Source organism: Oryx dammah, unplaced genomic scaffold, assembly GCF_014754425.2.
Source record: "Oryx dammah isolate SB20612 unplaced genomic scaffold, SCBI_Odam_1.1 HiC_scaffold_12, whole genome shotgun sequence".
In the NCBI taxonomy this organism is placed as follows: Eukaryota; Metazoa; Chordata; class Mammalia; order Artiodactyla; family Bovidae; genus Oryx; species Oryx dammah.
In genome coordinates this window covers 69,783,689-69,794,457 of record NW_024070196.1, presented here as the reverse complement: position 1 = coordinate 69,794,457, position 10,769 = coordinate 69,783,689, and the positions used below count along the sequence as shown (strand labels likewise).

Sequence of the window (10,769 nt, the reverse complement as noted above, 5' to 3'; positions counted from 1 at the left end):
CTCGGCTCTGGGGGCTCCTCCCCTCTCTGCTCCTGGGGAAGCGGGTAAAGTCTGATGACTCTGAACAGGATGTCCTCTAATTCTGCGTCCTCTGTCCTGTTTGAAGCTTCACTCCCAGAGCTTGAGGGGTTGGGGCTCTAAGTCTGTCTCCTGAGAGGAAGCACCTGCTGAGACCTCCAACTCAGTCCACTGAGCCCGGGGACCATCTGGTGTGCTCAGGTTCCGCCAGTTCCAGGAGGGTGCACAGCGCCTCCTGGTGACGCACTCGGGGAATGTCCACGGTGGGAAAATGTGAGGAAGGAAGGAGCTGCCCCTTCATTTTCCAACTAAGAGCCCATCAGTGAGGGGTGTGTATCCTCTGCCCACTGACCCAGCAACCGAGTGCCCTGACCCCACTGCTCTGTGTCTGACGCTGACCTGGGCACCTGGGGCAACTCCTGTCGGCAGCTCCTTCCACCCAGGGGTTTGAGACCACTCCTTGTTGGCCAGGCTGAGGGGGCTGCGGTGCTGCAGAGCGTGATGCTCAGCTCCCTGGACTCTGAGGACTTGGGACACCAGGGAGGGAGGGGCTGATCGCAGGGCCAACCACCGGCCCCCATCTCACAGTCAGCACTGACGACCCCGGTGGGCTCAGGCCCAGGCCTTCCTGGCCCCACAGTCACCAGCAGAGGAGACGGGGGCGCACACGAGCCTGCTTTCCCACTCACTCAGTCTGCCCTTCTTGCTGCTCCATCTCCCCGCGCACTGTTTACGGGGCGGGGCCTGGGGGCAGTCCACCTGCTGAGGAGCCCAGCCATGACCCGGCATCCCGGGCCCCCAGGGAGTCACCGAGAGTGTGGGGATTCTGGGAGCCAGTTCTGAGTAAGGTTCTTCCAGGAGCCTAAGTCCTCCCATGAGCCTCGAGGTGTGTCCTTAGACAGCACAGGTTTGCGGAAATTCCTCCCAACTTCCAGTCTTCTGTTTAAATACAGACACAGTTTTCCCCATGGCCTCAGATGTGAACTGTGTTTCTGGGGTTTTGGATTTTGGCCGTGACCTGGGAGTGAACGTGTTATGGGGAATTAACATGCCTGGACTGACTCGTAAGTCAATTCTCAGGGGTTATTTCCCGATAACAGACAAAGTGATACATCTGGAAATTTGATGTTCCTAAATATTTGGGGAGAGAGGGCAGTTTCCTGTTAACCGCAGATTCCTGCCACCAACAAAAGGCTGTGATTCAGAAGCTCCAGTGGGAAACTGCACTCTAGAAAACTCCACAGGTGGTGCCCCTTCGGGTAAATGGAATATTAATTTGTCTCCAAGGTCAAGTCCATGATGCTGTGCATCTCTTAGTGTGATTTGAATGACAAGAGGCCTAATGGCAGTGGGGGGTGGTCCGAGGCTCCCTGTGGAGCCAAGCCTCCTTCCCAACAACATGGGCAGAGAGGGGTCCCCCTGGAGAGATGGACGCACCCGGGGAGAGCTGGGAGGAGACACGCGGCCACGAATGACCGGACAGGAGATGGGCCCAGAGCCTCCCCCCCGTGGGAACCCTGACCTGTCTCACCGCCTCCCTGCCTCTCCTGCCACTAAGCGCTGAGCCCTCTGAGCACAAGGGCAGGTTTTGGTAGCACTTCCCCCATGGGCTTACATCACTGCGGCATTGTAACTACTGGTTCCCAGATCACAGTAATAGTCGGCTTCATCCTCGGGCAGGGCCCTGGTGATGGTGAAGGGCAGCTTTGTTTCCAGAGATGGAGCCAGAGAAGCGAGCAGGGACCCCAGAATATCAGCTGCTTGTGCTGTAGAGAAGCAGTCGGGGAGCCTGGCCTGGGGTCTGCTGGAACCAGCTGGGGTAGTTGCTGGTAGTGACTGACCCAGAGCTCAGTCCACAGGTGAGGGTGACCATCCATCCTGGAGACACGGACAGTGCTGGCTCCTGGACCACAGTCCGAGCATCCACCCCTAAGAGCAACAAAAGAGAGACAGTGGTTGTTATGGAGACAGGGCCCTCAGACCCTGCTTGGAGGTGCCCCCAAGATGCAGAATCCCAGCCCCTGACCTGAGCCGTAAGTGAGGAGCCCAAGCAGAAGAACCATCCAGGTCATGGTGGGGACACTCCCAGGATGTGGCCCCCTCAGCCTCCTGGGCTGCAGGTGGGGTCCTGGGCCTTTTCATGCCTTCAGCCTCTCAGGAGGAGGAGGGGCCTCATGCAAATCACTTCGTCCTCTCCCTGCTAAGGTCACCAGAGGTCCCCTGGGGTGGGGGTTCTTGAAGGAGGCAGATGCTGGACCTCACACAGGGCAGGGACAGCTCGGGCAAGAGCCCCTGAGAGATGGGGCAATGTCTTTCAGCAAATGTGCTCCTGTGACCTTGGTGACCTCGGTCCTCCATCTCCTCCCTGGAGTGTCTGAGGCTGAAGGAGGAGTTTGCAAGGCTTCCTCTGCTGCTGCTAAGTCGCTCAGTCATGTCTGACTCTGTGCGACCCCACAGACCGCAGCCCACAAGGCTCCTCCATCCCTGGCACTCTCCAGGCAAGAATGCTGGAGTGGGCTGCCATTTCCTTCTCCAGTGCATGCACGCACGCATGCCGAGTCACTTCAGTCATGCCCGACTCTCTGTGACCCCATGGACAGGCTCCTCTGTCCACGGGATTCTCTAGGCAACAATACTGGGGTGGGTTGCCATTGCCTTCTCCTAAGTCTGTCTCTCTTGTCCCAATAATCCAGCCTTTCCCAAACCTGAGCCTGTCTTAAGAACACTCTCTGTCTTCTCAGGGAGCCCTGAGGCCGGTCCGTGCGGTGCTGTCCGTCCTCCTCAGCAGCCCTGAGCCGAGCAGGAAATCCCATATCTTCTCTATCCAGTTACTAGCAGCCTGGGGGACCACGAGTTTTAGAAAATGCTGACCTGTTAGCAGCACTGCAGAAATGAGGAGGGAGCAGGGTGCCGGAGCCAGGGCTCCTGTCAGCATCTGAGCTGTGGACCGGTCCCTGCAGCCCGGGACCCACACTCTGGGACGAGAGGATGGAGATGGGAGGAGCAGGGCTGCGCTGGGGCATTTCTGCTGAAGACACAGTGCCGGAGTCCGGCTCCAGCAGCCAGGGACTCATCCTGAAGAGATGAGGGGTGTCGGCGAGAAACGACGCAGCCTCTCAATTTTCTTGGACTGCTTATTTATTTCAAGCTTAAGATTCTCTTTTATACTTTTACAAAAGCATTAGGTCAGATGTCGGTTTGACATTTTCAGTTCTCACTGACCCAGATTTGTTGTCTTCATAAATCACTGTTGCCCCTCAAAAGGAGTTCCTGCCTCAGCAATTCTCTTATCTACCTCTCATGTGTCCTTGTGAATACATTGTAACTCATGCTAATGTCTGGGCTGCATACCACATTCCTCAGTTTATTTCTTATCTTTTTAAGTCCTGTTTGCCCCCAGTATCCTAAGCTCACTATTTCTTAAACAGGGCTTCTAGCTATTGGTATTTCTAAAGTTCCTAATCTCTATAAGCTATAGTAGAATATGCTAACATTACAACATTCCTTAAATCTTTAGCTTCTAACTATTTTAATTATTCCTAAGCCCTAAATTAAGCAAACTCCTTAGCCATAAACACCTTCCTCACAAATAGGCTTCAGATAGCAGTCCCTCCCATGGTCTCAAGTGGCGACCTACGTGCTCACCCTGGAACACTCTTTTGTAAAGTCCTTGAAAAAATGTCAATGATTAACCTTATGAATTATTCTCTGAGCACAGCTGCAGAAGGCTTTGTGCCTTCTCATGCTCCTCTCAAAAACAATAAGCACCTTAATATTCCTTTCAGTCAACTCAGCCGAGGAGAGGAAAAAACAAGTCAGAATCACAAGGCCTAACTCCTTCATCCCGGGTCCATGCCTGCGGGACAAGGAGAGGGAGTTGGGGCCGTGCCTCCATTTTGTCAGTAATGCCTAATGCAGCTCCCGACAACACAGCACCTGCTCTGGGGAATTTAATCCAGATGTTGCGGGAGGGGCAGGTGGGCTCTGTAGTCAGATATGTGGCTTCCTGGGATGCCTGTGCTGTCTCGGGTCTCAGCACGATCCTGTGTGTCTCCTCCCTCCCTTCACAGAGATCTCTGTGCAGAGAAGCCTTCCTTGGAAATCCCTCTATGGAAACTTCTCGCTGAAACCAGGCTCAGAGCCAAAGCCCGAGGCCCAGGGGTTTTTGTCTCACTCCCTCATCATCTGAGCCACTGTGGGAGCCGACATCCCAGTAATAGTCAGCCTCGTCCTCCGGCTGCAGCCCAGAGATGAGCAGGCGCCCCACGTTGGCTGAGGCGTCTTTGGATCCAGAGAAGTGGCTGGGGACCCTGGAGCCCTGGAGCTTTTGGGAGTCTGAGTTGTAGGACAGGAGTTACTGGGGAGGACTCCCTGGCCTCTGCTGGTACCAGGTTAAAGGCAAGCTGCCAATGCTGTAGCCCCTGCTCAGGGTGCAGGAGAGTCTGGCTGGTGCTCCCAGAGATCCAGACAGGATCAGCACAGGCTGGGAGAGGGAACCTGCAGACACAGACACAGGGGAGACGGGGCAGGAGCTGCAGGAAAGAGTCCCAGAGTCTGCGCCCCCGGGGCTGATGAGGCTGGGAACTGAGCCCTGGTGCCCGGGCCCGTCCCTACCTGAGCAGAGCAGAGAGAGAGGAGCACCAGTGGGAGAGGAGTCCAGGCCACGGTGCTCACAGGACCCTGGTCCCCTAGTGGCCTCGGCTACCCCAGGTCTAATTTTCTCCCCCAGCCTCTGCCAGAGGAGGGGCTGCCATGCTAATGGGGGTCCACCCAGGGCCCGCACAGCCCCTCCGTGAACCCTGGTGCTGGAGCTGTGCCAGACTGTAGGGGAGGGAGGGGCTTCCCTCTTGGGAACACCTGGAGGAAGCCCCTGCTGAGACCACACACATCCCTGCTCAGGGGACTCTGCAGACAGAGAGGACACACTGCTGAGCCCCACCCCGCCCAAGGAGCACAGACCTCAACCCCAGCCCTTGAGCAGCTGTGCAAGGACCCCAAGGCAGACCCACAACGCCCCCTGCTGCTAACATGTGGAAAAGTTTTGCTGAAAAAGGGAATGAAATTCAAAGTTCTCTAACAAGGAACAACATTTGTTCTAGTAGAGAAAATAAGTAAACAGATGAAGATGCTTAGAAGAAACAGAATATTTTGTCATGAAATTACTTCACAAAAGACATAACGTATCCTTATTTAGTGTAAATATCTAACAAACTTCAGGAGTTATACGCTTCCCATACATTGGATTTGTATTTTTTTAAGCATTGAAAAAGATGTAAAATTTGTGTTTCTCTGAGAAAGCAGTTGAAGTGTTTTACATACAACCCATAAATAAACCACATAGAGGGAAATTTATTGGACTTCCCTTGTTTTCCTGTGTTTAGGGATCTGCCTGTCGATGGAGGGGACATGGTCGCAGTGCCAAAGCCAGGAAGCTCCCACATTCTGCAGCGCAACTCAGCAGGAAAGCCGAACTGCTGAAGCTCCATCCCCCGGAGCTGGTGCTCTGCAACAAGAGAATCCACACCAATGAGAAGCCAGTGCACCGAGATGAAGAAGGCCACGCTGTCCCCCGCCCCACCCCCCACAACCAGACAGCCCAGGAGCAGTGAAGACCCCGCACAGCCATCGATCAACCAATCAAGTGTAAAAAACAACCTGACCACCAAACCAGCAGAAGGGGACATTTCAGACCACCATCGTAAACAGTGATCCAAGTCCTCTCGACAAAATGAAGAATTAGAAAAGTAGAAAAATCCCAATATCAGGTGAAGACATTGATAGTGTTACCAAATGTTATTGTTTTGAATATATGTTATATTTTATACGAAAACTCTCAAATGTAAATTTACAGAGCAATCCAGTTCACACGGTCCCAGTTGCCCCCGACCCGTTCGGGCTCTTCTCATGTCTCCGGAGCCTGGGCGTTTGCCGAGACCAACCTGGGAGCATCCGCCTTGTCCAAGGCCACAGAGGCCGCCCCAGGGACCAGCCTGCGGGGAACCTGGCGACCCTGGCGCTTGGCGGGCAGTGGGACCACGAAGGCAAGGGGAAGGTGCTGATCTGCTGGCACAGGACGCCAGCACGCTGTGCCCCTGCCAGGGAGGAAGTAACGCTGGCCTCAACAGTTGCGGATTCTGTGGAGGCTGACTTTCGTCTTTTACCCAGTGAACAACTCAGGCTCCCAGTGGAGCCTGAAGGTTACTGCATTCATTGGAAATGATGTGGTAATTCGTCTACCTGGATTGTGTGAAGAAGCAGAAAAAAAATGTTCCAAAAGGGAAAGGTCTGGAAGGCTGGTCAAAGGCTTCTCATACCTGACAGAGTTCATATTGTGCTTGATTTTCATCAAACAGTTGATGGTATCCAGGAACAACAGAGAGGAGAACGAGCAGGAAAAAGTTGGGGTACCACAAAAAGGGCATTCTCCCTGTTTATTCTTCCCAAGAGGACCAGAGTGGACTTAGGATATGTGATCTTGTTTCTGACTTTGATGGCTTTTCTGAGAGGTTGCAAGTTCTGGCTAACCACTACAAATCTATATACCCCACTTCGGAAATAGACATTGAAGATGAATTCCAAAAACTCAAGGGTTATATGCAAAGGGTGACACCAACTGCGAGATATATGGAGTTTATTTCCTATATGAGGCTTTCAAAGAAAGACCATCGCAGAAAATCTTGGTGAAGGTGCAATTGCAGCCCTGCTGGATATTGATTTTGAAAGCCATCCTTTTGTAACCTCTTTGAGCTGTACAGTTGGAGGTGTTTGTACTGGCTTGGGTATGCCCCCTTAAAATGTAGAGAAGTGTATGGAGTTGTGAAAGCTTATACAACTAGAGTTGGGATTGGTCCCTTCCCTACAGAGCAAGACAATGAAATTGGAGAATTATTACAAACAAGGGGTAGAGAGTTTGGTGTAACTACAGGAAGGGAAAGAACATGTGTCTGGTTGGACCTTGTTTTGATTAAATATGCTCATATGATTAATGGATTTACTGCATTGGTAGTAAAAATTTTGATATTTTGGACATATTTATGGAAATCAGAGTTGAAGTTGCATACAAGTTAGATGGTGAGATTATAACTCATTTCCCAGTAAACCAAGAACTCTTAATAAATGGACTTAAATATAAGACCCTCCAGAATGGAACACACAGATATGAAGTGCAAGGACATTTAAGGAACTACCTATTAATGCCCAGAATTGTTCGATTTATTGAAGATGAAGTCCAATTTCCAGTTAAATAGATTTGCTTAGATAAATCCAGAGTCTGTGATTCAACTCCTATAAGGATTTCCAGTGATACAAGAAGCATTCCTGGAGAGGTGGGGAAAGGACTTTCTTAAATATTTCATTGATGATCTACGAATTCCAAGAATAAAGACACTGAAATGAGGTTTAGGCCCTAAGTTGCTTCCAGTCCTTCAAGATGGATGACTGCTGTGGAGATGCACTTGGGTGATTTGCAGTGTCAGCTGCCTTAGCTGGCGTGACTGCCAAATCATTTGTTGTTCCTCCTGCTCATGGTGCCAGATTTTCTTTTAATTTTAGTAAGAATATAATCAATGTTGTTTGAAATCAGATAGAATGGTCTCTGTTCATTTCCAAGGCAAACCATTCAATATCACAGTAATCCAAGTCTATGCCCTGACCAGTAATGCTGAAGAAGCTGAAGTTGAACTGTTCTATGAAGACCTAGAAGACCTTCTAGAACTAACACCCAGAAAAAATGTCCTTTTCAATATAGGGGACTGAAATGCAAAAGCAGGAAGTCAAGAAATACCTGAAGTAACAGGCAAATTTGGCCTTGGAGTTCAGAATGAAGCAGGGCAAAGCCTAATCGAATTTTGCCAAGAGAATGCACTGGTCATAGCAAACACCCCCTTTCAACAACACAAGAGAAACCTTTCCACAGGGCCATCACCAGATGGTCAATACCAATATTCTTTACAGCTAAAGATGGAGAAGCTCTATACAGTCAGCAAAAACAAGACCAGAAGCTGACTGTGGCTCACATCATGAACTCCTTATTGCCAAATTCAGACTTAAATGGAAGAAAGTAGGGAAAACCACTAGACCATTCAGTTATGACCTAAATCAAATCCCTTATGATTATACAGTGGAAGTGACAAATAGATTCACGGGATTAGATCTGATAGACAGACTGCCTGAAGAACTATGGATGGAGGTTTGTGACCTTGTACAGGAGGCAGGGCTCAAGATCATCCCCAAGAAAAAGTAATGCAAAAAGGCAAACGGTTGTCTGAGGAGGCCTTACAAATAGCTGTGAAAAGAGGAGAAGCAAGAGGTAAAGCAGAAAAGGAAAGATATACCCATTTGAATGCAGAGTTCCAAAGAATAGCAAGGAGAGATGAGAAAGCCTTCTTCGGTGATCAATGTAAAGAAATAGAGGAAAACAATAGAATGGGAAAGACTAGAGATCTCTTCAAGAAAATCAGAGATACCAAGGGAACATTTCATCCAAACATGGGCACAATAAAGGACAGAAATTGTATGGACCTAACAGAAGTAGAAGACATTAAGAAGAGCTGGCAAGAATACACAGAAGAACTGTGCAGAAAAGATCTTCATGATCCAGATAACCACAATGGTATGACGATTCACCTCGAGCCAGATCTTGGAATGTGAAGTCAAGTGGGCCTTAGGAAACTAGGGATTACTGAGGTGAAATGTGACAAAAACCAGGGTGTTCAGAGGTAAAATCCGACAGAAACTAAGGGGTTCTGAATTTAAATCTGACAGAAACTCGAGGGGCGTGGTGGTCTGAGGAAAAGTCAGACAGAAACTAGGTATCACTGAGATCAAATCTGGCAGAAACTAGGGGGTTCCAAGGTGGAACCTGAGAGAAACTAGGGTTTCCTGAGGTAAAAACTGATAGAAATTATGAGCCTCTGAGGTGAAAAAAAATCTGAAAGAAGCTAGGGGGTTCTGAGGTAAAATCTGACAGAAATTAGGGGGCTGTGTGGTAAAAATCTGACAGAAATAAAAGGGTTCTGTGGTAAAATCTGACAGAAACGAGGCAGTTCTGAGGTGAAATTTGACAGAAACTAAGGGATACTGAGGTAAAATTTAACAGAAACTATGGAACAACAGACTGGTTCCAAATAGGAAAAGGAGTACGTCAAGGCTGTATATTGTCACCCTGCTTATTTAACTTCTATGCAGAGTACATCATGAGAAAACACTGGGCTGGGAGAAGCACAAGCAGGAATCAAGAATGCTGGAGGAAATATCAATCACCTCAGGTATGCAGATGACACCACCCTTATGGCAGAAAGTGAAGAGGAAGTAAAAAACTTCTTGATGAAAGTGAAAGTGGAGAGTGAAAAGTTGGCTTAAAGCTCAACATTTAGAAAACGAAGATCATGGCATCTGGTGCCATCACTTCATGGGAAATAGATGTGGAAACAGTGTCAGACTATTTTGGGGGCTCCAAAATCACTGCAGATGGTGACTGCAGCCATGAAATTAAAAGATGCTTACTCCTTGGAAGAAAAGTTATGACCAACCTAGATAGCGTATTCAAAAGCAGAGACATTGCTTTGCCAGTAAAGGTTCGTCTACTTTGCCAACAAAGGTCCGTCTAGTCAAGACTATGGTTTTTCCTGTGGTCATGTATGGATGTGAGAGTGGACTGTGAAGAAGGCTGAGTGCCGAAGAATTGATGCTTTTGAACTGTGATGTTGGAGAAGACTCTTGAGAGTCCCTTGGACTGCAAGGAGATCCAACCAGTCCATTCTGAAGGAGATCAACCCTGGGATATCTTTGGAAGGAATGATGCTAAAGCTGAAACTCCAGTACTTTGGCCACCTCATGCGAAGTGTTGACTCATTGCAAAAGACTCTGACGCTGGGAGGGATTGGGGGCAGGAGGAGAAGGGGACGACCGAGGATGAGATGGCTGGATGGCATCATGGACTCGATGGACATGAGTCTGAGTGAACTCCGGGAGTTGGTGATGAACAGAGAGGCCTGGCGTGCTGCGATTCATGGGGTCGAAAAGAGTCAGTCACGACTGAGCGACTGAACTGAACTGAATTGAACTGAGTCAAGGCTATGTTTTTTCCAGTGGTCATGTATGGATGTGAGAGCTGGACTGTGAAGAAGGCTGAGCGCCAAAGAATTGATGCTTTTGAACTGTGGTGTTGGAGAAGACTCTTGAGAGTCCCTTGGACTGCAAAGAGACCCAACCAGTCCATTCTGAAGGAGATCAGCCCTGGGATTTCTTTGGAAGGAATGATGCTAAAGCTGAAACTCCAGTACTTTGTCCACCTCGTGCGAAGAGTTGACTCATTGGAAAAGACTCTGATGCTGGAAGGGATTGGGGGCAGGAGGAAAAGGGGATGAAAAAGGATGAGATGGTTGGATGGCACCACCGAGTCGATGAACGTGAGTTTGAGTGAACTCTGGGAGTTGGTGATGGACAGGGAGGCCTGGCGTGCTGTGATTCATGGGGTCGCAAAGAGTCGGACATGACTCAGTGACTGAACTGAACTGAGAGTCTTCTGAGGTAAAATCTGGCAGAAACTAGGGGATTCTGTGGCAAAATCTGACATAAACTAGGGGCTTCTGGGGTAAAATCTGACAGAAACAAGAGGGTTCTGAGGGAAAATCTCACAGAAACTAGGGGGTTCTGAGGGAAAATCTCACAGAAACTAGGGGGTTCTGAGGGAAAATCTCACAGAAACTAGGGGGTTCTGAGGTAAAAACCTGACAAAAACTAGGGGGTTC

General features: G+C 49.5%; 1 pseudogene; it reads left to right on the top strand.

The window, feature by feature from the left end:
* The first annotated feature begins 5,565 nt into the window (after positions 1 to 5,565).
* Positions 5,566 to 7,265, top strand: LOC120871410 (annotated as a pseudogene).
* The last annotated feature ends 3,504 nt before the right edge of the window (positions 7,266 to 10,769 follow it).